Source organism: Mus caroli, unplaced genomic scaffold (assembly GCF_978045245.1).
Source record: "Mus caroli unplaced genomic scaffold, Mus_caroli_1 scaffold_14, whole genome shotgun sequence".
Lineage (NCBI taxonomy): Eukaryota > Metazoa > Chordata > Mammalia > Rodentia > Muridae > Mus > Mus caroli.
Window position 1 is genome coordinate 16,096,431 of NW_028227269.1, and position 27,643 is coordinate 16,124,073.

A 27,643-nucleotide genomic window follows, 5' to 3' on the forward strand; every position below is an offset into this window, starting at 1 on the left:
ATGCGTCCCCGGAGTGATGGGTCTCCCTGCGCGGACCTCTCCAACTTGTTCCGGAAGTAGCTCGGCGGGGGCAGCTGTGGCTTCTGAGCCAATATGTAGAGCAGATTCAGGGACCCCTTATCTCAATTCCCACTACGTGCCACAGAGCAGCGCTGTGGGATGTGGAGAATGGTCTCTTTGAGGTCCAAAAGGTCTTTGGTGGCCGCTTCTGGGCTACCTGTGTAGTGCCTGTTGACAGTATGATCAGCTCCTGTGCCCTTAACCTGGAAAGGGCCTGCATAGTCATTGTATTGAGTGGCTAAGCCGCGAGCTCTCCAGATCCTGGGGAAGAGGGACTGCGAGAAGGAAGCAGTTTGGGTTGAAAATTGAAGCAGGCTTGGAAGAGGCTGTGTGAGTCCAGAGACCACGGCTGTCCATAGCTTGGGAAAGCCTCACTTATATCATTTTCTTTACCTCCCCAACAGAATTTAGAGTTTCGTGTTTTCAGCTCTGTAGGCTTTGTTCGTCCAGCTGGACTCACAAAAGGTAGCTGGAGAACGAGACACACATGTATAGCAGAAGTGAACCGATGACTACATTTCTTTTGCTTAGAATTTTAAGATCAAGGTAGACATTTTAAAATACTCTTGCCAGAGGTTGGTTTTTGGAGAGCTTTTAAATTAAGCTATGTCATTACATCCTTTCCCGTTGGTTGAACAAAGCATTCGCTATTAGGCTTTGTCTGGGCTGAGAGTGGGGTGGGGAACCAGACTATTATTCTTTCATGTAAAATATTTGTCTTTGTAGATCTACACAGTCAGGACTAGACTCAATGAAAAATACTAGGTTCAGCATCCTGCTCTTGGAAGTGAGCTAGGGTATCCGTTCTTCTCCTTCACCCTAGTCCCCTTTCTTTTCTCTCTTCCATCTTCCCAAAGATCTGCTTGTAAATCTTTTGTAGCAAAGTCAGTGAGAGCAGATTGCTTTAGTCCACTTTTGTCAGCCTGGCCTTTAGGTGCCACTGATGCCTTTAATCAGGCAGGTGGGGGATGAGGGGGATGAGAGCCCCTCCCCCATGAGGGTCCTTGAAAAGCACTAGGAAGATAGTCACAGTGTTTTGAAAATACATCATTAATGCTTATGAAAATGATTACATCAAAAAAGGTAGGATTCCCTCTGTGGAAAGGACACTTGTGTGTGATGTTCTTAAAAGAAAGCCCATGTTTATAAAGTTAGGAGGCTTCTCTCATTGTATTGAATCAGTTAGGTATCAGTAATACTGGCAGATGTTGGAAAGCCTGGCAAATAGGAGTTGCAATTAAAGTAGGCATGGCCTCTCACTGATTAATTTTAGTTTATTTTGGATGAACCCAAAGCTGCTTTTCCATGCAGTGCAGTAGATTACCCAAGAGCTCAGTTACTGAGTAGATTAAAGAGAGACTGGATTTGGTCATTCTATTAAATTGCAGGCTGGCTTCACTCAGCCTCCAAAGCAGAAAATGGATTTGAGTTGGAAACAGGGAAAACCTGAACTCCTTGCAGGCTTATCTCATTTTAAGTGAGGCCAGCATCCACTCTAAGATAATAGTGTGTATGAACTGATTTGAAGGGTGAAAGGACTCAGTGTGGATTACTTAAAATAATGCTTTCTTTCTCCTCCTACATTATTTAATGTTTACTTCCAAAACAAAAAGTTGTTCTTTGTCTAGTGTAATAACACACCATGTTTACAATACTTAGACTTTAAGCAAATGTTTTTTTATGGTCAGATGAGACATTAGGGTAGGTTTTGTGACATACAAAAAGTTATGCATTTCATAGAAATACAACTAAAAAAATAAGTCCCTGGTCTTCTACTTAAATGAGTTATGGAATAGGTAAACTTATCTGATTAACTTTGGCAAACCTGATTGCTCCCAATGGAGAATATGTTTAGCTGTTGTCATTTTCTGACTGAAATCGGCTTTCTTGACTGCACACCTGAAGCTAGAATGTCAGTAGTTAGCCAGTGCCTGACCTGTATTACAGGTATCAAACTGTTGTGTTTAATCTCTATCCCTGCTGTGCAGATAAGGAATTTGAGGCTAGGAGATTAGTTCAAGTTATAGACACAGCAAGTGGAGTTTAAACTTGGCTGGATGCTGCTTTCTCAAACTGCATGGCTTTGTGTAATGCTTAGTGATGGTGCATTCTCAAAACTGCCCATAGCTAGATCAGCCACCTCCAAGTCAGGCTCCATCACTTTCCATTTGTATGAATTGGGATGAGACCCTAACCGCCCATTTATACTTTTACCGTTTTCCGTCCAGTTCACAGTCTAGATAATCATGTCTATTTCTGAAGGTTCTGGTACAGTACCCAGTAGACTTAGTAAATGGTAGCTGCTTTACCAGATTTCACTGTAGTTACTGTATAGACCCTGGAATGAGAATGGAGGAGGGGAGAAGAAAATGGATGAATGGATGAAGGTGTGCATATAAATGGAAATTGTTGTCCCTCCCCCTAGGTGTGCCTGTGTGTGGATGGGTTTGTGTGTGTGTGTGTGTGTGTGTGTGTGTGTGTGTGTGTGATGTTCTCCTGTGCTGACCGAGGCCAGAGGCTGAACTTGCAAAGCTTTCCTGAATCAGTTCCCCACAGCCTGTCTCTGCTTCCCCTGAATCCTGGGGATCCCCATGGAGGTTCACAGGCTTGTGCAGCAAGCACCTGACCCCCTAAGCTGCCTTCCCAGCCTCCATGCATTCTCTCTAAGGAACTTATTGTCTTGGTAACAGGTGAGAGTGTAGGTGGTTTGAAACTTTTCACTTCCTGATGACTTTCTCTGGGTGACTTACTTTGCACAGTTTGCAAAGTGCAGAAGCGCAACTGGTGTCAGCTTTGTGCTTTGGAAATAAGGGAGAAAATAAGTAGTTGTGGCATAAATCTGAAAACTGAGCTGCGCCACCCCCCACCCTCTTCCCAGCTTTGATTTTTATATCTTAGTTTATTTAAGCCTCTGGTTACTTCAAAATACTCTGGAAATAGAGAAACATTGTGTGCATTCTTGGGACACTCCTGTTGTTTGTTAGGGCTTCTTCATAGCTCCATTCATCCCTACCCTGCTCATTTGGCATTGATGTAGTTTTAAAAATAAATTTGATATTGACTCTTAAGTATCAAAATTTAACTTTTTCCTTCCATGGCCATGAGTCTCTTATTCTGTTGTTCTTGGTTACCTTGGAAATCGCTTTGCTGTTCTAACTGCAAAAGGAGAATGAACATCTAGACTGTACAGACTCCCAGGGGGATGATGTTCATGGGGCCAGGCTCCCCACAGCACTTCCAGTGGTAACCGGCCTTGCATTTGATTCTGAGTTGTAGTCCTTTGTGACTTCTTTGTAAACCAGCTCCTTCAGAATCCCAGGCTAACAGATTTTGAATCTATGGTCAGAAGGATGCCCCCTTTTTCTCAGTGTATCCTTGGAAGGGAGTAGGTTAACAGGCAATCATTTTATGCTGCCCTGAAATCTGAATTGGTGTCTCTGGAACGTCTTGAATCAGTTAGGGTGGAATTGGTTTCCCTCCAGCAGAATTCAATTTCTCTTTTATGATTAGTAGTGCAGTTACTATGATACCACTCCTTGTGCATCCCAGCTCTTGCTGTGGTTCATTTGGGACCTGCTGCTGTGTGTTAGGTGAAGGGATTAGACATCTCTTCTCTTTGAAAGAATCTGTGGTTCCGTAGGGAGAAACCGATTCTCCAGGCAGATCAGTGACGTGAGGCCATGTCTGTGAGAGCATCTATGGTGATGATATAGAGAACAGGAAGACTGGGACTGCTTACATGTGGTCAGGGATGTGGATGAAAGGGCCTTGAATGGAAGCCTGGTGTAAGAGGCCTCAAGTTGGTTTAATCCAGTCTTCCATATCTGTGTCCCTACCTTAGAGAAATATTTATCCACTCTTGGGCTGGTGATCAACTAGGCCTTTGGTGGAATTTTCCTATCCATCCAGACTGCAGAAGGCTCCTTAGGCTGAGAATTTACAGAGGCCTTTCATGGTGGGGAATTGCACTTTTGGCTTTTGGTCAGCATTGTAGCCCAAGAATGAAGTCAGCTCTTTGCTAACATTACTCTGTCTCAGATGCTTGGTGGCGACATGGGTTAGTGGCCACTCTGTTGTGTGATGTAGATTCAGGACTTTGTTCTCCATACTTGCAGGAAGTCCTGTTGATGAGCACAGTTTTAGGTCCTTGCAACTCCAAAATGCTTCACCTGACAACACCAGTCAGTGTGGTGTGGAACTTACAGAGCCTCAGGTTCCATGGCAGAGCTGTGGAAATAGAGTCTGCATTTTAACAGCACTCTCAGGAGCAGTGTGTGCACCAGGGTTTGAAAGTACTGTTGTAGGCTGCCCTGAGTCCTGGCTGTGTTCAGAGTTGCCGGGTGGGGGAGGGGGTGTCTGTGGACTGGAAGAACCTGGTTCTGTCTCCTAAATTCTTTTTTTTTTTTTTGTTTTTTTTCGAGACAGGGTTTCTCTGTGTAGCCATGGCTGTCCTGGCACTCACTTTGTAGACCAGGCTGGCCTCGAACTCAGAAATCCGCCTGCCTCTGCCTCCTGAGTGCTGGGATTAAAGGCATGCGCCACCACCCCCGGCTTGTCTCCTAAATTCTGATTTCATATGATTTGGGTGAGGCCTGGAGCTTTTATATTTGTAAAAGGCTCCTCCCTAGTTGATAATCACTGATAGAGAGGTGATTATTGTATGTTGTGTGCAAGGTAGTGATGAATCAAGGTTATGCATAACTTGGGGAAAGGATGTGGTTTTGGAGGGGAGGAAACTGAAGTCAAGACAGGAATGTCTGCAGAGGTGACCTTTGAGCAGTCTGGAATGTAGAGGCTGCCTGCTTGCAAAGACCTAGGCATAGATGAGCCCGGGAAAAGGGCTGAGATGTGAGTATCAGGGCAGACAGAAGGCCTGTGATCAGAGGTGAGGGAGAGCAGAGGGGCCTGTGTGGAGGGGTGGCTTAGGTCCAGATAGCACTGGGCTTTACCTTGGGGAGAGAATTTGCACTTTGGCTGTGGAATGGTGCGAAGCTGTTAGAGGGTTTGGGGCTCAGACTCCTATGGTCTGATTTCCTCTTTAGGATTTACTTTTTATTGATTTGTATCTGTGTGTGACACTCAGAATGCAGATGTCCTTAGAGCTTATGCAGCCAGAGTTGTACGCAGCTGTGAACTGCTTGGTTGTGGGTGCTGGGAATGAAACTTGGAACCTCCAGAAGAGCAGGAAGTTCTCTTACAATAAACCATTTCTCCAGTCACTGCTTCACAGTTTAAAGACATTTCAGTGCTTGTTCCTAGTCCCAGGAGAAAGGTGGGGAGACCAGCAAGGGAGTAGGGGTTCATTTGGGTGCTGCGGTGGTGGCAGTGCAGAAGTGTCCTTTGAACTGGGTGTCATTCCCTGGTACTTGAAGCATGGGTCTCCTATCATCCCCAAGGTAAAAGTGGCACTGTCCAGCATGCCTTAGTGGTAGAGACCAGGGCTACTGTGAAGATTGGCTGGCTGGAGGACTTGTATTGAAAGCAGTCTTTTTTGTTTTTGTTTTTTGTTTTTTGTTTGTTTGTTTTTGGTTTTGGGTTTTTTTTTGGGGGGGGTTCAAGACAGGTTTTCTCTGTATAGCCCTGGGGGTCCTGGAACTCACTTAGTAGACCAGTCTGGCCTCGAACCCAGGAATCCACCTGGCTCTACCTCCTGAGTGCTGGTATTAAAGATGTGTACCACCACACCTGGCTATAACTAGCATTTTTATGAACTTTAATTCTATGTTAAGAAAATGTGCTTTTGCCAGTTGGTTGCCTAATACCAAATGGTCAGCACCGAAGCCAGACATATAAATAATTTTATACAGATTGTGCAGGCTGTGTTTACATATTTAGGGAATATACATGTATGTATAAAATAACAAAGGAAAAGAGAGGTTATGAATTTGAAAGAGAGGAAGCAGGGATATGTGGGTTGGTTTGGAGAATAGAAACGATGAGATTATATTACAATTTCAAAAAATAAAGAAAAGTAATTGTAAAGTAAGAAAGCATTAAATGGGCTTATTTAAGTTTATTTCTTTTTGGGAGAGGTCATATAGGCACCATGGAGTCATGTGACTCTGGGTTTCAGCAGGTGACAAAACAGGAGTTCTGACCACTCTGGTTGGTTCTTCAATGTCCTTTCACTGTACAGAGGTGGGTTTCCTTAGTGCAAGCTAGTGTCCATTGAGTCTGTGCAGGCAAGCTTCCATTGTTGTTAACTTAGAGGAGCCAAGACTGACAACTCCAGAGATATCAAGTGCTAACCCCTGGGGAGGCATTAGAGGCCCTTTTTTAGAGGCTTTTCTTTTCTTGTTTTACTTTTTAGTCAGGGCTTCAGGGTTGCCTTGAACTCTATGTACCAAATATACCTTTGGATTTCAGATCCTCCTGCCTCTGCCTCCACCTTTGAAGGCTGCAATTACAGCATGTGTTATCATGTTTGTTTTATGTGGTGCCAGGGATCAAACTCTGAGCCTCTTGAATGCCAGGCAAACATTCTACCAACTGAGCTGCCTCTATAACCTCTAGAGGCGTTTACTGAGAGGCCTTCACTGCCACAGAGTGAGTTGTCTAATAATATACCTGGTCCCTTAGGGCTGTGGGTTCCAGAAAACCATCTGGGTTGTGTACATAAAGGCCTCATAGTGAATTACTCAGGCTGGGTCTTCGAGGCCAGGAGATCTGGGTGTGGTGGCTGCTCTTCTTAGAGGGGCACAAGCTAAACCATGCCAATTAAGGTAACTGTTAGGGACAGACCTTCCACCTAGGGCTGTCCTAATCATCAGGATCCATTCTTCTCAGATCAAAGAAAAAGTCTCCAAAACTAATGCCCACAGGAACATGGCAGAAGAGGGGGTACAAAGAGCATCAGAGGACACATTTGGTAAAACACTTGCTTTCTGGATATAATGTGACCATTGCACCCTGGGCAGTGCCATTCCATTTATATGCACAAGATCCAGCCTAACAGATATTGAGTAATATTCCATCAGGCAGCACTAAGTGACCTTAGTAATGATGGTGATGGTGATGAAGAAGGAGGAGGAGGAGGAGGAAGAAGAGAAGAAGAAGAAGAAGAGGAGGAGGGGATGGAGAGGGAGGAGAAATGGGGGAACTAGGAGGAAAAAGAAGACACAATGGAGACATGAAGGTGCAAGTGTCAGACAGGATGTAGGTAGAGGTAGGAATGAGAGATAGAAACAATCAAGATATACTGTGTGCACATATGAAATTGTCAAAGAATAAATTAATAACAAATAAATAATAAACCTTCCAGTTCAGCTCACCCCTGCTTCCTGACCATTGTCTTGCCTCTAACAACCCTAACACTAAGAACCCTAATCCTAACCGTAACCCTCTAATAGGCTAACCCTAAGTCTAACCCTGCTTACTGTGAGGGAAATGTGTTCATTATACCTTTTGAAGTGAGAAACCATTTCTTATTCTTGATCTTTTGAGATCATCAGATCCACTTTCAGTCTAGGCAATAGATTCTTTTGGCATCCTACATACATAAAAGACAATGAACAGGGTTGTTCTTTCATTTTTTATACTTGCCCTATTTTTGTATTTTAGAAAAGGTGATTTGCTAGTTTGATTTTTAAAATTGGCATTGGAAAGTACTTATTTCTTCAGAATTCTGGTACATAGTGAATATCAGCTGTAATATCCTGCAACATGAGATAACCCATCCTTGATTTTTCTAAGTTCCCTTGGCCAAGAACCTTTCTATTATAGACATTAGAGAGACATTGTATTAAATTTCCTTTCTGTATCCACAGAGAAATTCATTCTGATTTGAGATATGTTTATCTAGAGAACCTGTCCTAATACAACTGTGGCTTTTCTCTACTTTGCCACTGATGCTGATGTGCTGGCTAACAAGAGGGCTCAACAGTGTTTCCCTTACGTTTGTGGCTTTCCTCCCAGGGTTGGTTGGTTCCTATCATCTGGGAAAGGGAGCTGCAGTCTCCCTGAGCCCAGCACTGAGCCACAAACAAAACTCTTGTTTCCTAAAATCCCTCTTTAATGTTCATTGCCTGGGCACCCTCTCACTCAGATTGATAACCCCACTGCACCTTGGGTAATGGGCTATGCATGCTCTTCCCCTGGATTTCAGGAAGAAGAAGGCAAGTGATGTGAGGCAAGCTCAGGCAAGGTCTGAAGTCAGGTCCTGGTAATGGAGGATCATTACTCACAGTGGGCAGGAGCAGGCAGCTGGCTAGCCTGAGCTGGAATGTGTTGGCAACTAAAAGGGGGAAGAAAGGAAAGGGGGGGGGGAAGGCCCACGCTCTGTCAGAGTTCCACCTATGCTCTGGACAGAGATGTGGGAGAGCTGCCATTCACTTTCAACTCAGCCCTGAGTGGGCATCTAAGCCTTTGACCCACTCTTTGGGTCTGAACAAGGGGCAGCCCAACCTGGGAGCCCCAGGGATACTTTTCTAAAGCCCTGGAGTTATGGGAGAAAGGGATGAGGGATGAGAGGTTCCCACACCTGTGAGAGTGAGCACAGTGGATCTGCAGTGGAGCACATGAAGGCCTTCCATCTGGAGAGTAGAAAGGGCTCATTACAAGAAAGCCTATCCCATCCTCCAAGGGCAGTGGGCCTTGATTAACAGAGACATTCTATAGTTTTAGAGCTTTATTATAGAAAGGCAGGGAGAAAGAGAGAAGGTAGAAGAGAGAGAGAGAGAGGCCCCTCTAGAAGGCTAGAAGGGGGAAGGCTAGATAGAAAGAGAGTAAGAGGGAGAGAGGAGAGGTCAAAGAGAAAGGAAAGAGGAGAGAGGAGTGCAAGAAATGAGAGGTAAGAGATCAAAGGAGTGAGAGCAAGAGAGATAGACAGGGCTGAACAGCCCTTTTTATGGTCTTTACTGTTGCTAGGTAACTGGGGAGGAGTTTAGCCTGAAGGTCAGAAGCTTGGGACATTGCCTACATGACTTTTAGCCAGGCTTCTCTTGTGGTTGCTGGGGTGTGGGTGGGGGACTGTAACTTAGGCAGGAGCCTGAGTTCCAGAAGCATGAGGGAATTGATACCTTCCTTGTCACATAGGTGAATTATCACCCTCCTGGGGTTCAGACCTCAGCTCAACTGGAGACCACCCTGTCTGTGCACAGCCCAGTGCCCCACATGAATGGTGAGTTCTCCCCCAGGGCTGGGAGGGGTGAGAGTCCTCTTGGGGACTGGCTCAAATGCTAATGTAGTGCAAACCACACCTGAGATCTGGAAAAGGTGTGGCCCTGGACATGAAGCACACTTTAACCATAAAGAAGGGTGAGGCCCACTGGCCAATCAAGATCTCCACAGGCAGACCTGCCAGTCAGACAAGGAGGCAGGATCTTCCCGGTGCCTTTCCCCAGGTTCACTGTGGCTGTGCAGGCTTGAATGGTTCTCTGTGTCCTGCTCTGAGCTCTGCTGTTGGGTGCTGTGAGAGGACCTCAGGGAAGCTCTTGATTTCGAGGCATGGTGAGCACAGGGTTACTGCCCACAGAGGATAGGGGCAGGGTGGTGCTGAGCAGTGGAAGCTGGGGTGGTGAATCCTCTCTGGGGCTGGATGGGAAGTATAAGTCATATGTGAGCACCTGTGAGGTCTCTCGTGTTGCTTCTCACTTGCTCCATCGGGGTGACCTCTGAATAACTTCCCCATCATTGCCCAAATCCTTTGGACCTTAGTTAGGCTGGCTTGTGAAAACAAGGGTGGTTTCTTTGAGTCTGTAGCACACATGTCCAAACCCCTTTGTCTTTTAGTATACATTAAGAAGACAGGTAAAAATCGAATAGGTCTGATTTCATACATTATACTTGTTTTTGTTTTGTTTAGGTTTTGTTAATTTTTTTTCTGTTGCAGTTTTTTCATATTTTTTACATCATATGTTTAGTGAGTTGAGTATTATTTGGCAAAGGGACTTTAATAATTTCAGAATTTTTTTGTGGTTTTATTGAAAAATGATAAACCTCTGAGTTGATATTCTTCTATTCCAATCGTTTGTAATTTTCGCCATCACATATTTTGTAGAAGTCCTAGTTGTTTATTGCCATGAAACTTTTAGAATCCACATTTTTTGACTGAGATATCAATTTTTTCTCTTCCTCTTGAATCCCTGAGATTCTGTCTTCCTTTCCTGTTCTGTGGGTGAAACTTGCCTCTGTAGTTGTCAGGTAATCTCATGTCCTGCTCTTAGGGACTTAGCAACTGCTTATGTCATTTCCTGCCTCCATCCCCTGTGTCTGTTGTCAGGCGTGCTTTATATACATGGACCACCAGCTATAGCAGATCTCTATTTTTGTTCCCTGTCCCTGTTCTCTGCACATGCACACTCTCTGTCATCTCTCCCCTCATGGCTCTCTTTCTCCTCCCTGTCTGTGTGTCTGTCTGCAGGTCCTCTTGTGTATTTCTATCCCTTCCCCAGGTTCTCACTCCTCTCCCTTCCCCCAAACAACCTCTTTTGCACTTTATCTGTTGCATGCTTTCATTTCTCAGACCTGTTGTGATGGGATAGCTTGGATTTCTTGGTTGCAATTGTTCCTGGCTGTTACTCTCTATGTTGCTATGCTGGTGTGTAGCCATCTCTGTTTGGGTGATTATTGACCTAGGTACTGGCCTCTGGGTTTGTCTTTTTGGGTGGGAGTTTTGTTCCTGGGTTACTGTTTGATACATGGATTTGAAGAGAGTGTTCACTGACAGTTTCCTATTTTACTGACCTATTTGGTGAGTATGGTCAACAGGGGATGCTTTGTGATATTAAAAGCTGGGAGAAGCAATAGGCAAGAACAGAAGATCTTAGTAATCCACAAGGAGACATAGTCAGGAGAGAGATCAAGCAGCCCATGGTGTTTAATACAATGTTGGAACAACTGGGAAAATTGAATCTGGGATAAAAAATCAATCATGAAGTTGATCTATGGAAGCTTACCTTGTGTCCTTTCAGGCATGGAATGTGGTTGAACAGGGAGTATCTGCCCAAGTGGGGGCTGAGACACAGGGATGAGGCAGGAATGGATGGACAGGTGGGGATTGTCTATGGTGTCTATAGGAGTCTTGCACAGGAGGAGAGGAAAATTACACTGCTACTCTTTTCCAGTGTTAAGGGTAGCTGATATTAGGGTCTGCAGTAACAGATAGTGTGGTAGGTCTTTGGACAAAGTCTAGTCTACAGACAGGCATGGTTGTGGTTAACCAGGAGTTTCTGTCGATAATCAGGGGCTCAGCAACAGAGATGAGTTTGTAAATCCCAAACAGTTTGCTTTTTGAGAATGTACATTTGTACATTCCAGCAAAAATCCCATGACAAAATCCCCTTATCAACAGCCAGTTAAGGTACATCAGCAGGGTCAAGCTACCTAGAGATAACTAAGACCTCCTATAGAAAACAAAAACAAAAACAGCTTACCCATCATGGCTGTCAGATTTTTTTGCCCCCCTTGCTTGGTTCCTGCACATTATGTCAGACATACAGTTTTCAAAATATTACAATGCTGATTTGTATGCAAACTCCCCACTCTTGTTGTAACTACAATATATACTCAAAACCTCTAGACTTGATCTCTCAGTTTGTACCTAATGGGAGTTTGACTGCTGAGAGTCCTTGTTACTGAGCTCATAAAAAAGACCTCTGTTTATTTGCATTGCAATAGGCTCTGTGCTGGTCATTGCAGTTTCTGTGAGTTAGGCATAAAACCTTGATGCTTTGACTGGACCCCCAAGACCCTCAGGACTCCCATCGGAAGGGTTGAGAGACCGCTGTTAGGATGTGTCATTGCTGTTCTTTGTATCAGTGACCTGTCTGTCAGAAATGTGTCTGTGTACCTTGGTTTTTTTATTTTTCTTGAGTACTTGTGGAGTGAGATGAACATAGTGAATGTGGAACTCCAGTGAAGTGGAAATGCTGGAGAGTCCTAGCTACAAAGGGCTAGGAAGATGTTCCAGGCCCTGGAACAGGGGTTGTATGCCCCTGGTCTTAATTTCTGGGAAGTTACAGTAGTCTTGGAACCCTGCTCCATGGCTCACAGCTGCCATTCTGTCTTCATTTTCTCCTCTGTACAAGTGGTGGAATCTGCTGCTTAGCCTTCACTGCCCCCTCGTGGCCCTCTATTATGTGTGTGCCACTTTAGTATTCTCTTACTGAGAGAGGAAGTGAGACTGATTCCATCCCAATTGATATAGTTACTCACCTTCCACCTTGGGTTAAATCCCTCTTATCAAGAGGACCTGTACCCATTAAATTGCCCCTGACAGAGAGCTCTTTATGACCGCATTCAGGGCAAAATCAGACTCTGCAAAACAGGGTGGAAAGGACAAAGACCTCATTTTGCCCCCTTCTAAACAACCCTGTTCTCAGTCTCTATGTGACTCTGTAGTTTTGAACTTGGAGCTGTCAGTGTATGGGAGGTTGTTTTTCATCCCTTCCGGCAAAGTTAGCATATCTTCCTTAGACCAGCAATCTTATTTCCAGGTCTGTGGGCAATCTGCTCCTCTATTCACCTTCCAGCTGTTTGGCCACCTCTTTGGTCTCCCTGGCCTGGGAATCCAGGGTTAAGGACACCACACCACAGGGCAGTGCAGCCTCCCTTCTCCCCATTCCATCGTATCCTTCCATGCTCAGAGCCAGGAACCCTTCCCATTTTATCCTGGCTCAGACACTACTCCAACTCCCTGATGTGGTGGCAGGGGTCCTGTAATTGATATGGTTAGATCTTTGGTTTTGGAGTTTTACAACTTTCTCATTTATTATTGTCTCTCTGTCATAGTTGTTTTAACTCAACATTTCAGACTACAGTCATCTGAAGGAGCCTCAGTTGCAGGTGTGCCCTCATCAGAATGGCTGGTTTCTATGTCTCTGAGAGATAGTGTTGATAATTAATATAGGAAGACTCTTCCATGAAGGGTGGCAATATTGGGAAGCAAGTGGACATGGGTTGGATGAGAGAGCTAGGTGAGCATTGTAGCCTCCTGTGGCCATGTGAACTGGGTTCCCCTGAAAGGCAGCCCGGGGCTGAAAGAGATCAAAGGGCAACAAAAGAATGAGGCCAAGACAAACCTTTCTGTTCAAAGCCTCTGAAGTTTACTGAGAGTCCCTGCTTATAAAGAGGGTAGGCCCATCATCTGCCAGCCCATTCTTTGTGCCTGGAGCCAGCCCATAGGCGATCTATAGGGCTTGTCTCCAGATAGTCTCCAGGACCTTTCTGCAGGAAGCAGAGTATTGGAGAAGAGCAAATAGAGCCATCAAGGTCAGAAGTCTCTACCCTAGGTGTACTGGCTAGTTTTATGTGTCAACTTGACCAGCTGGAGTTATCACAGAAAAAGGAGCTTCAGTTGAGGAAATGCCTCCATGAGATCCAACTGTAAGGCATTTTCCCCATTAGTGATCAAGGGGGAAAGGCCCCTTGTGGGTGGGACCATCTCTGGGCTGGTAGTCTTGGTTCTATAAGAGAGCAGGCTGAGCAAGCCAGCGGAGGCAAGCCAGTAATGAACATCCCTCCATGGCCTCTGCATCAGCTCCTGCTTTCTGACCTGCTTGAGTTCCAGTCCTGACTTCCTTGGTGATGAACCAGTATTGAAGTGTAAGGCGAATAAACCCTTTCCTCCCCAACTTGCTTCTTGGTCATGATGTTTGTTTAGGAATAGAAACCCTGAGTAAGACACTAGGTAATCTCCTTCTTAATGGCAGCAAGGTCAAAGTCTAGCTCAGCCTGTTTCAAGGCTGAGGGAGGCTACAGAGCATGAGAGAGTGACCAAGCAAGAAAGCAAGGCAGGAAGTAGTGTTTGTCAAATATTTTTGCCTTCATTTTCTAGCTTCAGTTTCTAGTCTGCGCTCGCAGTAGGATGGGCTGTGATCTGACAGAACCGTGTAAAACAAACATTTATTACCTGAGATGCTTCTGCTCAGAGGAAACCATCACAGCAGCAGAGCTGCAAGGTAGAACAACAACAATAACAGCAACAACAACAATTGTTTCAAAAGCTGATTTTGCTGCTGGACAGAATCTCTGGTCTCTTTTGAAGGAATATGGAAAATATCAGAAATTGAGATGGCAAAAGTCATAGAAAGCTGTACATGGAGCTTAATCGGTTCTTCCTGTAGGGTCTGGAAGATTGGAGTGTTGACAGTAATGCAGCCACACGAAGTTGAGATCATACTATTTCAGTGGAAAATAGACTGAAAACTTTAGGAAGAAGTCATTTGTGTGATATTTTAGCCAAAAAAAAAAAAAAAAAAAATCTTTGTACTTGGCTTATTCCCTGAAATATTGAGTATTGAGTAAAATTATTGCTTGATTTGTATATTTTTATTCTATTGATATGTTTTTGTTCAATCTTCCTATTTCATTACTCAATTTACATTCTAATCGGTACAACCACCCCATTCCACCTTCCGAGTCCCTCATCACTGACTCCCTTTTATCTCCCCATGGAGGGTGGGAACCTCTTGAGTATCCCCCAACTATGGCATGTCAAGTCTCTGCAGGGTTAGGCACATCCTTTCCCACTGAGGTCAGACAAAGCAGCCCAGTTAGGGAAACAGTTTGCACAGTCAGGAACAGCTTAAGGGACATGCCCTGCTCTGGATGTTGGGGACCCCATGAAGACTGAGCAGCATATCCACTACATATATGGTGGGGGCCTCCGTCCCAGCCTGTGTGTGCTCGTTGGTTGGTGGCTCCATCTCTGAGAGTCTCCTAGGTTCTGGGTTAGTTGACTCTGTGGGTCTTCTCATGGACTTCCTATTCCTTCAGAGGCTGTCAATTCTTTCCCTAACTCTTTTAAAATACTCCCTGAGCCCTGTCCAATGTTAGGCTGTGGGTCTCTGCATATGTTTCAGTCAGATGCTGGATGGAGACACTCAGAGGGCAATGATGCTAAGCTACTATCTGCAAGTATAACAAATTATCCTCAGTAATGCCAGCCTTGGTGCTTGCCCAAGAGATGGGTTACCAGTTGGGTCGGGTATAGTTTGGCCATTCCCTCAGTCTCTGTTTCAACTTTGTGCCTGCCTTACTTGCAGACAGAACAAATTTTAGGAGAAAAGGTTTTTGGTTTTTTTGGTGTACTGAACACTTCACTGGTGGTTCTGCCTGACTGCAAGATGTCACCTCTTCATGGTCCATAACTCAATGCTATCTATCTCAGCTAAGATCACTTCCCTAGCCACATTTGTGCCCTCCCAATCATAGTCTCAGGCACATTCTACAGATGTTCCCACCCTAGCCCTGCTCCCTCCCAGCAAGTGCTGATTTTATTTCATTTTCTTGGCTCTCTGTCCTTCCCTTGTCTCTTACCACACCTGTTCCTAACACTCCACTTCTACTTTCTTAACTACTGTCCCATCCAGTTTTCTCCCTTCCATCTGCCTCTTCTGTCTCTTTCATACCCCGTTCTGAGTGAGATTCAACCATGCTCATTTGTGCCTTGTCTCGTTTAGTGTCTTTCTGTCTATGAAGTGCAGTGTGGATATTCTGTAGTTATTGTTATTATTCACTTGTAAGTGAGTACGTACATGCATGTCCTTTTGTGCCTGAGTTACCGCATTCCAGATATTAGTTTCTAATTGTACCCATTTCTCTGTAAAATTCATGATGTCCTTGTTTTTTATACCTAAATAGCATCCCATTTTGTAAATGAAACATGGTTTTTGTGTCCACATTTCAGTTGAGGAACATCTGCATTCTGTCCTGTTTCTAACTGTTATACATAAAGTGGCTGTGAACTTAGTGGAGCAAATGCCCTTGTGGGTATATGCCTATGAAGGTACCCTGAGTGTAACACTTCCTCCTGCTTGCTGTGTTTTAAATTAATGGAAGGAGTATTCACAGTATTTCCTCATCCCAGGATGGAACCTTAAAGAAAACCTGCTGCAAATGTGATCCAAGGGAGGCAGTGTCCATTAATTTAGAAGCCAAACTTCACAGGATCATCCACATTGTGCCGCTTCTGGAAACTGAAAGATGAAAATACCATGGTCATTGATTCTTTCTCTATGGTTTCAGTTTAGCACCACTCCAGCTATCTTTTGACAAAGTCAGGATCCCAGGGAAGACTCTGTGAGAGTTCCTTGCATTTAAGTGGTGAGGTTGATGCTTGAGTTGCATTTTGTGACCACAGGTTGTGGAGAAAACTAACACATTGAGGAATCTGCCATGGAGAGATGCTTACAGGGAGATGAAGTACCCAAACTGAGAGATGTATAAGAAGTTACAGGAAGAGCACCATCTATGCCTTTAGGAATTGAAGTCCAATGTGTTTGAGACAAAGCTATAGGATTTGGTGTTTGCCCTGCTGTTTTTCTTGCCTTTGTCCAATCTTTTCTCTCTATGTGCACATTCCTATCGATTGGAATGGGAGTGGGTATTCAGTGCCATTTTATGTTGGAAAGATATAACTTGCTTTCTGATTTTACAAGATGTGGCTGTCAAGATATTGTCTTGAGTATCAGCAGAGACTTTAGACATTTCAACCATGCAGGAGCCTTTCTAGATTCATCTTGGGGAAGATGAAAGTGTATACACACTCAAAATTTTCCTTTTTCTTTCTTTCATTTTTTGTTTATCCTATAATTTAGATATTCATTATCACCCTGATCACTGTCACTCTAGGTCCCTGCCCACCCAGACTCCCTCCTTCCATTCTCCTCTGTTTCTCCTTTGAGTGGGGTTGGGTCCCCCTGTGTACCCCATGGGCACATAGATTATACTCTGTTTTTTAGAATGGCATATGCTCGTGACATCAATACTGCCTGAGGCTTCAGAGTCATTGGATTCTGAGTGTTGATATTTCCCCAAACTTTTGTGTTTGTTTTGAAATTTTTAAATAAATAGGAGTGTTTTGCCTGTGTGCGTGAATATGAATATCATGTGTGCCTCATCCTTGGTGTTGTTGGAGGGTGGACTCAGAACTCCTGTTCATAAAGCCATGTGTCAAGTGAATGCTAGTAATTGACCACCGTTATCTGGAAGACCAGCAAGAGCTTTCCATGGCTGAATTAGCACTCTCTCCTGCCTCATGTTACTTTTTATGTTCAACACTTATATTACTAATATTTTCATCTGTCCATTGGTCCATTAAATGTGCCTTGATTGCTAATAAAGTTTTACTAATGTTGCAGTTTAAAGCGGTACACTTCCTGTTTCTGCTAGATGAGTACAGAAGTGCAGGGAATGTATACTTCTTTGTAGGAGCTGTAGTAAACAACTGAGTTCTTTCTATCATTTTGGTCTCTGTGGTTGATTTTTGCAGTGGAGTAAGGGTCTTAATATGTAAACTTTGCTGTCCTGGAATGTGTTACATAGAACAGACAGGGATCCACCTCAGTGACGTATACCTACCCGTGACTCTGGGATTAAAGACATGAACAAATACACCCTGCTTGTCCATGATTTTTCTTGTTAGTGATTTTTCTTACAATTTCTGGGATGTGTCCTCAGTACTGTTGATCTGTTTCACCCTACATCTCCCTCTCAATTGGAATTCCTCTCAAAAGACTTTACCCTATTCATTTAAAATGTTCATAAGCAACACAGGTGAACCTTCAACTCAATTTACTTTAAAATGTTATGGTACTTAGATTATAACTTCTGTGTCCAGAGGTCACTGGAGGAAGCTCCAGAATTACATGAATATATGGTCAAGGAAGCGTACATTTACTTTACAGTGATGTCAGTACCATGCTTTGTGATGTACGCATGTATGGGATATTTTAGGATGCAGTGACTTATGATGATGTGCATGTGAACTTCACTGGGGAAGAGTGGAATTTGCTGGATCCTTCCCAGAAGAGTCTCTACAAAGATGTGATGCTGGAGACCTACTGGAACCTCACTGTTATAGGTATGACTGTGAATTTTCTTTTGCTTTTCAAAATAGTGGGAAGACATGTCTCTTGGTGAGTGATGATGCTCTGTTATTTCAATTGAGAACAAGGAAGACTGAGCTGAATAAATAGTGTCCAGTGATGTGAAAATTCACAGTACCTTGAATTTTGCCTTATTTCCAATACTATATCATTCATTTTTCTGGTACTGTCTTTTAGGCTACACTTGGGAAAACCATCATATTGAAAGACATTGTCAAAGTTCAAGAAGAAATGAAAGGTAATTTTCATGTGCAAGCTGATGCAATTATGCCTCTGAGGAAATTTTACTATTTTATGGAAGCTCTAAAGAAAATCAGCAGTGTAAAATGTCAATGCTTCACGTGTAACTATAATTATAATATTCTTTTTTTTAAAGATTTATTTATTTATTATATGTAAGTACACTGTAGCTGTCGTCAGATACTCCAGAAGAGGACATGTGGTTGCCAGGATTTGAACTCAGGACCTTCGGAAGAGCAGTTTGTGCTCTTAACCACTGAGCCATCTCGCCACCCTAATTATAATATTCTTAAAAAAATGTTCTGCCTCGATGTAGTTATCTGATTTATCTATCAAAGCATTCCTCAAGACAAGGAAACATTGCCTTAAGAGATACCGTTATTCAATTTGTAGCTCTATTAGAGCTATACTGATCTGACAATGTGTATAGACTTATAAGACTTAGATATTGCACATCGAATAGTGATAAATATATATCCAAAACCTTCAGATTAGCAAATAATCCATGGGAAAGTTGGTGATACTCATATTCTTATACTAAAATTGATCATTTGTTTAGGGTACAGTTTATGAGAGTCAAGAGTGTTGTCATAGGAGAAACCTTAATTCATATATTACATGTCTATGAGGAACAAAAAGTCAAACAGTGTGAATGCAATGTGGAAACCTTTCATCTGTTATTTTTCTTTTAATGTATATATCATGTGTCACAATGGATGAAAGCCATGTGAGCATAGGGATATTGAAAGAAGCAATGTACTGCTTTCTATCCCAGAGCAGTGAGAAAATATGTCAGATTCTGCCTTTGGTAGACATTCTGAATATGATAAACGTTTGCAATCAATTGGTTTTCTAATTTTACTGGGAACTTCTCCAAGCCCACACTGTATAAAATCTTTATGGGTACTAGGAATTTGGAAATTCTTTTGTTTGTCCTGGTTCACATTCAAATGTGATACAATTCATGCTACAGTGAAAAATTATGAAAGCAATTACTGTTATAAAGCTCTGGGTTGTTCCATTTTCCTCATATACATGAAATACATCATATAAATATCCCATATAAAACGGATGTTATAAATGTCAGCCATGTAATAACCATCACAGATATCTCGAAAGATGCAAAACAACCCGTAATGAGGGAGAACACCATGAACATATAAAGTGATTTAACCAGATGATCTGGTACATCTTTATCAGTAGACCAATTTGTAAACTTTATTCATCTTGATGAAATGATTGAACAAGGAAATTAATGTAGTAAACATATCACATGTGCCAATTTTCATTGCAGGTATGTAAGTAACCATAGTGGAGAGAAACTCTATGAATGTAATGAACGTTCTAAAGCCTTTTCATGTCCCAGTCATCTCCAATGTCATATAAGAAGACAAATTGGAGAAAAAACACATGAACATAATCAATGTGGTAAAGCCTTTCCAACACCCAGTCATCTTCAATATCACAAAAGAACCCATACTGGAGAGAAACCATATGAATGTCATCAATGTAGTCAAGCCTTTTAAAAATCCAGACATTTTCAACGTCATAAAAGAACACATACTGGAGAGAAATCTTATGAATGTAATCAATGTGGTAAAGCGTTTGCACACCTCAGTAGTTTAAATCGTCATAAAAGAACACATACTGGAGAGAAACCCTATGAATGTCATCAATGTGGTAAAGCCTTTTCATGTCACAGTCATCTCCAATCTCATAAAAGAACACATACTGGAGAGAAACCCTATGAATGTCATCAATGTGGTAAAGCCTTTTCATGTCACAGTCATCTCCAATCTCATAAAAGAACACATACTGGAGAGAAACCCTATGAATGTAATCAATGTGGGAAAACCTTTGCAAGACTCTGTAATCTCCAATGTCATAAAAGAACACATACTGGAGAGAAACCCTATGAATGTAATCAATGTGGTAAAGCCTTTGCAGTTCACAATGTTCTCCAATCTCATCAAAGAACACATACTGGAGAGAAACCCTATAAATGTAATCAATGTGGTAAAGCCTTTTCACAATACAGTCCTCTCCAATGTCATAAAAGAACACATACTGGAGAGAAACCCTATGAATGTCATCAATGTGGTAAAGCCTTTTCATGTCACAGTCATCTCCAATCTCATAAAAGAACACATACTGGAGAGAAACCCTATGAATGTAATCAGTGTGGTAAAACCTTTTCACGATTCAGTACTCTCCAATGTCATAAAAGAACACATACTGGAGAGAAACCCTATGAATGTAATCAATGTGGTAAAGCCTTTTCACAAAACAGTCATCTCCAATGTCATAAAAGAAAACATACTGGAGAGAAACCCTATGAATGTAATCAATGTGGTAAAACCTTTGCACGTCACAGTTATCTCCAATGTCATAAAAGAACACATACTGGAGAGAAACCCTATGAATGTAATCATTGTGGTAAAGCCTTTGCAGGTCACAGTGGTCTCCAATATCATAAAAGAACCCATAATGGAGAGAAACCTTTGAAACCTAATCAATGTGATAAAAGACTTTTCACAAAGTTATTGTCTCTATAATCATAAAAGAACCCATATTAGATAGAAACCTCATGAATGTCGTCAGTGTGCTAAAACCTGTGCATATCCCACTTGTCTTCAAAATGTAAAAAATTCCACACTGGAAAAAAATCTTATGAATGTAATCAATGTGGTAAAGACTTTTTACAACTCTATAGTCTCAATTATTTTTAAAGAAGACATAAAAGACAGAAACCTTAGGAAGGTAATCGGTGGTGTAAAGCATTTGATGTCACGGTCATCTACGATGACATAAAAGATCACATACAAGTGAGAACCCACGTGAATGTTATGAACGTAGTAAAACCTTTGCATGTCAGAGTACTTTAGGCATACACAAGACAAACCACACTGCAGAGAAACCCCAATTTAAATGTTTGCTTTTCTGAGAGTTGGTTTGGTCATGAGATCTGTTCCTAGCCATTGAAAGGCTGAGGGAGAAACCCTCTGAGTATATTTAATATGGGAAAGCCTTTGCACAATTTTGTAGTCATCTTCATCATGGAAGAATTTGAACTGGGTAGAAACATTGTGAATCTATTTAGTATGGTGAAGCTTTTTCATTGAGCTTCTTTTTATGGATATTCTTCTTTATATGAGACTATTCGTACTGGTGACAGATGCTATGAATGTCAGCAGTGTGGTAAAGCCTTTAAGTTGTTGGGTCCACTGAGGTTCAACACAACTCACACTCCAGGACAATGCAAAGGATAAGAATTTATTGGGCTGGGTGGTGGTGGTGCACTCCTTTAATCCTAGCACTCGGGAGGCAGATGCAGGCTGATTGCTGAGTTTGAGGCCCAACAAGTCTAGAGTGTGTTCCAGGACAGCCACGGCTACACAGAGAAACTCTGTCTGGGGGAAAAAAAAAAAACGAAAAAAAAAAAATAAGAATTTATTGGAATTAAGTCACTACTTATCAGTGAGAGACACAAAATCATACTCAGAAGTTTATCTTCAAAACCTCACCGCCCCTACCCAACCTGAGACAGAAACTTGTATAGCTTTCAAACACAAAAACCTCAAAGTCCTGGGCCTTACAGCTACATTTTGTCCCAAATCAAAACTTATTTTTATTGAATGAGTCAATAAATGGTGATTGCTAACTCCTTGTATTTTGTTGTTGTTGTTGTTGTTGTTGTTGCAGCTGCGGGTGGTGTTGGTGTTGGGCTGTGTGTGTGCTTTCCCTTCTTTTGTAGACAGTAAGAGATTATTTACTACCTGTGTTTTCATGTGTATCCTTAACTTCCTCAGGTTAGATTCTACCTCTATCTCTTTGTGTAGGTCTGTATGTTTAGAGAGAGGTTGTTTAAATTTGAGTTTATCGTGTACTATCTTATTTTTTTCCATTTACAGTGTAGTCATTTTATTACATATTAAAATCCAGGCATCTGTTGTTTCTGCGACACATGTGTACAAACCCTTCTGGCATCTACAGACTCCAAGGAGAAGACATCTGTGATCTTAATAGATCTTCCTTTATGTTTTTCCTGGCTTTTTACCTTTGCAGCTTTTAGTATTCTTTCCTTGAACTGTATGTTTTGATTATTACACAGGGAAGAGACTTTATTCTTTTGGTCCCTTCTGTTTGGTGTTTTGTTGATTCTTGTGCTTTCTTTAGGTTAGGAAGTTTTTCTTCTATGATTTGGTTGTCAATACTTTCTGAGACTTTGAGCGAGGATTCTCCTTCCTCTCTCCCTAAGTATTCTTATGTTTAGTCATTTTACAGTGTCCTGGATTTCCATGATATTTTATATCAGGAAGATTTAGACTTAACATTTTCACTGTCTGATTTACCCATTCCTTCTATTGCTTATTCAATGATTGAGATATTTCTTCCATGTCTGTGTTCTGTGGGTGATCCTTGCCTCTGTAGTTCCTTTTTGCAGTCCTAAATTTTTATTCCCACCATTTCCTAAGTTTTAGTTTTCTTTTTTGCTTCTATTTGCACTTTTATGTATTGAATAGTTTTTTTCACTTCACCCATTGGTGTGTTCTTTCTTGGCTTTATTTCTAGGAATTTTGGCTTCCATTATTTTCGGTTTGTGTTTTCCTGGCCTTCTTTGTGGCATTCATTGATTTCCTCCAATTTTTTTCTGTTTTCCTGGATTTCTCTAAGTGATTTGGTCATTTCCTCGTTAAGGAACTCTGTCATCTCCATACATTTGGGGTTATAGTGTTTTTCTGGTAATTTAGCTTTGTTGGAATATTTAAGACCTTCTTTGACAATATAAATGAGCTCAGAGTCATTAACCAGAGAGTGATAAATGTTGGTCCTTATTACATTATCGAGTACCAACGTCATGGAATGGAATGGCTCTATCTGAGCTAAGTATTCAGCTTAGATTTAACCCGATGTGTGATTTATCCCAAGGTTGTTCTTTCTCCTTACACTGGACGGGTAGCCAAGTGAGGCACTTTTTGATAGAGTTACTTTTTGTGAGACACCTGTTTTTATCACTAATCTTGTAGTCACCATTAATTAAAAAAAAAAAAAAAAAAAAAGACCTGATGGTGACAGGGTAAGCGACTTTGTAATTTTCCAGCATGTATTTATTCATGTCTTGTGCATGAAATCAGACCAGATTGGTAGATATGTAAATTGGGGACTTTAGCTTGGTCCAAGCAATATTGAGTTTCTTACTTTGGAGATATGTCCAATGCTCTTTCAGGGTTTAGTCAGCTCAGATGATTGTGACACCGGCCATTGGCTGTAGTTGTGTGTCATGTGACAGATCACAGCAACTGATATTGCACACAGGAGCCAGCTCAAAGAGTAATGTATTAATGCCATTTTTTTTCTGCCATATAACTTCTCTCTCTCTCTCTCTCTCTCTCTCTCTATATATATATATATATATATATATATATATATATATATATATATATATATAAAACTTTTCATTTTTCTTTCTTTAATTAATTTTATTTATTTAAGTACATTCTGCTCCTGTCCCATTGTGGACAGAGAGACAAGGCAGTCCTCTGCTACACATGTGCCTGGGGCAATAGGCCAGTCTCTGGATGCTCCTTGGTTTTTGGCTGGGAGGTCTGAAGTGTCCGGGTTAGCTCACAGTTTTGCTCTTCTTATTGGGTTGCCATCTTCTTCACCCCCTTAAGTCAGTACAGTGACCTGTCCTTATGTAACATTTCAACCTACAACCATATATCGGTATATCGATCTACATATTTCTATATCTGTTCATCTCTATATCTATATATCATCTATATATCTTTAATCTATACATCTATATATCTATATATTACCTGTTAATCTATACATATACATATCTATATGTATATATCTATACATCTATATATCTATCCATATATCAATGAATATATCAATATATTATCTATAAATCTATATATCTATAAATCTTTATATAAAATCTATGTATCTAAAATTTATATATATACATAGTATTCTTATTATTTCATATTAGATTATTATCATTTCTTTTCCTCTTCGTATTATTATTATTATTTCATACCTCTATAATTTATGTGGTGGTAAGAAATCCGCAAGTAATATTTACCACATTAAGTTGGCTGTAAAAACAGCTTGTGCCCAATGACTGAAATGCAATTGAAAGTAAGATGTGGTTTTACACACTTGTAACCTCAGACCCTAACAGACAAAACAGAAACATAGCCAACCCTCATTTTCTTGTGATACAGGAAGAAAGTCCTCTTGGGTCTCTGCTAATAAGGTCACACACACACATACTACATACGTACATTAACACATACACACACACACACACACACACACACACACCACACACATAAACATACACGCACCACACATACACCAAGCACACACACATAAACACCATATACACACGCCCCCACAAAAACCTGCACACGCACATATACCACATACTTACATTCACACACACACACACATACACCACACAGACACATGCACACACACCATGTACAGTAACACACATACACACACCACACATACCCCCACACAGTCACATACATACCACATACATACATTCACACATATACACATACTCCACACATACACATGTACACACCACATACTTATATTCACACACACCACACAGCACATGTACACGCACACCTCCCTTTTTGATTCTGATTCATTTTGCTTAACAATGATTCCTAGTTTCTTCTGTTTCTGTGTAAGTATCATGATTTCACTTTTCTTCCTGACTGCATGAAATCGTGTCGTGTGTACACCTTGTGATCAATTTGGTTAACAAGAATGAATGCATAAAGCAGGGCCTGGGCTGAGGAATTTGCATTGTGGGTGTTCCACTTAGCCAAGAGTGACAAGGCATGTCCCAGAGTCTCTTCTCCCTCAGTGAGCCCCTTGGAGCATGGCTCTTGACCAAGGTTGTGGGGAAGGCAGGATGAGGAAATCAGTAGCTGATATTGTTTGTGTACTTACTTGCCTGGTGACTTCTGCTCCAACCACCAGGTTGTGTGTCTGACCTTCCACAGGTTCCACCATCTGCCTGCACTTTGACCCCATGAGTGTCAAATCAAAACTCCTGGAACCTATTGAATCTGGGGGCTTTGAAACACTTTGAGAAAATATGGACAAGGTGGAGCATGGAGTATCTGAGGTCAGTGAAGCTGGTCTGTATACATTGTAGAAGACATGCATCTGTGAACCCAGAACATGCAGCTCAAAGCATGAATGCTGTGTAGGCTGTAGACCGAGTGAGGGCAATGATTGTCCATGCTACAGATGCCCCATTCTGGTGGAGGGTGTTGACCAGATGGGCCCAGGGAATGTCTCTGTGCCTGTCTCTCAATTTTTCTATGAATCTAAAACTGCCCTAAAATAAAGTCAGTTAAAAATACATATGGGGCCCAAGGAGCTGAAGGGGTTTGAAGCCCCATAGGAGAAACAACATGAACCAACCAGTACCCCCAGAGCTCCCTGGGACTAAACCACCAACCAAAAAGAATCCCATGGCTCCAGCTGCATATGTAGCAGAGGATGGCCTAGTCAGTCATCAATGGAAGAAAGGCCCTTGGTCCTGTGATGGTGCTATGCCCTAGTATAAGAGAATGCCTGGGCCAGGAAGTAGGAGTGTGTAGGTTGGGGAGCATAGGAATGGGGGAAGTGATAGGTGATTTCCAAAGGGGAAACAGGAAAGGGGATAATATTTGAAATGTAAATAATGAAAATATCTAATAAAAAATACATATGGGGACTGGCATGGTGGCTCCGTGCTTAAGAGTTCTTACTGTTCTTTTTTTTTTTTTTTTTTTTTTTTTTTTTACGTATTTTCCTCAATTACATTTCCAATGCTATCCCAAAAGTCCCCCATACCCCCCCCCACTTCCCTATCCACCCATTCCCATTCTTTTGGCCCTGGTATTCCCCTGTATTGGGGCATATAAAGTTTGCAAGTCCAATGGGCCTCTCTTTCCAGTGATGGCCCACTAGGCCATCTTTTGATACATATGCAGCTAGAGACAAGAGCTCCGGGGTACTGGTTAGTTCATCATGTTGTTCCCCCTATAGGGTTGCAGATCCTTTTAACTCCTTGGGTACTTTCTCTAGCTTCTCCATTGGGAGCCCTGTGATCCATCCAATAGCTGACTGTGAGCATCCACTTCTGTGTTTGCTAGTCCCCGGCATAGTTTCACAAGAGACAGCTATATCTGGGTCCTTTCAGCAAAATCTTGCTAGTGTATGCAATGGTGTCAGCGTTTGGAAGCTGATTATGGGATGGATCCCTGGATATGGCAGTCTCTAGATGGTCCATCCTTTCATTACAGCTCTAAACTTTGTCTCTGTAACTCCTTCCATGGGTGTTTTGTTCCCAATTCTAAGAAGGGGCACAGTGTCCACACTTTGGTCTTCATTCTTCTTGAGTTTCATGCGTTTAGCAAATTGTATCTTATATCTTGGGTATCCTAAGTTTTGGGCTAATAACCACTTATCAGTGAATACATATTGTCTGAGTTCCTTTGTGATTGTGTTACCTCACTCAAGATGATGCCTTCCAGGTCCATCCATTTGGCTAGGAATTTCATAAATTCATTCTTTTTAATAGCTGAGTAGTACTCCATTGTGTAAATGTACCATATTTTCTGTATCCATTCCTCTGTTGAGGGGCATCTGGGTTCTTTACAGCTCATGGCTATTATAATTAAGGCTGCTATGAACATAGTGGAGCATGTATCCTTATTACATATTGGAGCATCTTCTGGATATACACCTCAGGTGGACTCCAGAAAATCAAATAACCCCATTAAAAAATGGGGCTCAGAACTGAACAAAGAATTCTCCCCTGAGGAATACCGAATGGCAGAGAAGCACCTGAGTTCTTACTGTTCTTTGAGCAGATCCTAGTTCATTTCCTCCCGTGTTGAGAGGCTCACACTCACTGGTAACTCCAGCTCTGGGGGATCGAGTGTCCTCTTCAGGCCTCCATGGGCACCTGCACTAGGGTGCATATTCCCACCCTAATGTGCACATATCTGTTAGGGAAGTGCATGGCTTTTCTAGTTCAGATCTTGGATTTTTGGTCTGAGTCTGAATTTAGGGGTAGTCCTTTGTAAAGCACTGAGTATTGAGTGCCTGCTTTGTTTATAGCTCCTGGCTAGGCAGTGATGCGAGGTAATGAATGAAGTGATGCCCTCTTGACTTCATGGTGTCCAGTCTACCTGGCTGGGTGGGAGGAGGGAAGACACACAGTCCCCACCCCTACCCCCCAGTCTGCAGAGCAAGGGAAGTCCTAGGTCTCCTGCACTTTAGAACAAACTCTGGGCCAAACCAGTGCTTGGTTCAGTAAGAACATTGCAAGTATGATCATTGCTGTGAATGGAGAGACTCTGCACCAAAGGGGAAACTGAGACAGTGCTGTAGCCTAGGAAGAGAAGTTGTGCTCAGGTGACAGGACTTTCCTGTCCCATTCTGACTGCCACTTAGCTCTTGAGTCAATTACTAGCCTCCCTGTGAGC

The 27,643-nt window shown here is 42.1% G+C and overlaps 2 pseudogenes across 1 annotated transcript in view; both read left to right on the forward strand.

The window, feature by feature from the left end:
* LOC147001115 (uncharacterized) lies at nucleotides 1–21,730 on the forward strand (annotated as a pseudogene).
* Nucleotides 18,066–27,643, forward strand: part of LOC147001116 (hippocalcin-like protein 1) — a 24,947-nt pseudogene continuing 15,369 nt past the window's right edge. The window contains exon 1 of the transcript XR_015045185.1: nucleotides 18,066–18,126. The product of XR_015045185.1 is annotated as a hippocalcin-like protein 1 (transcript). The remainder of the gene's footprint in view (nucleotides 18,127–27,643) is intronic.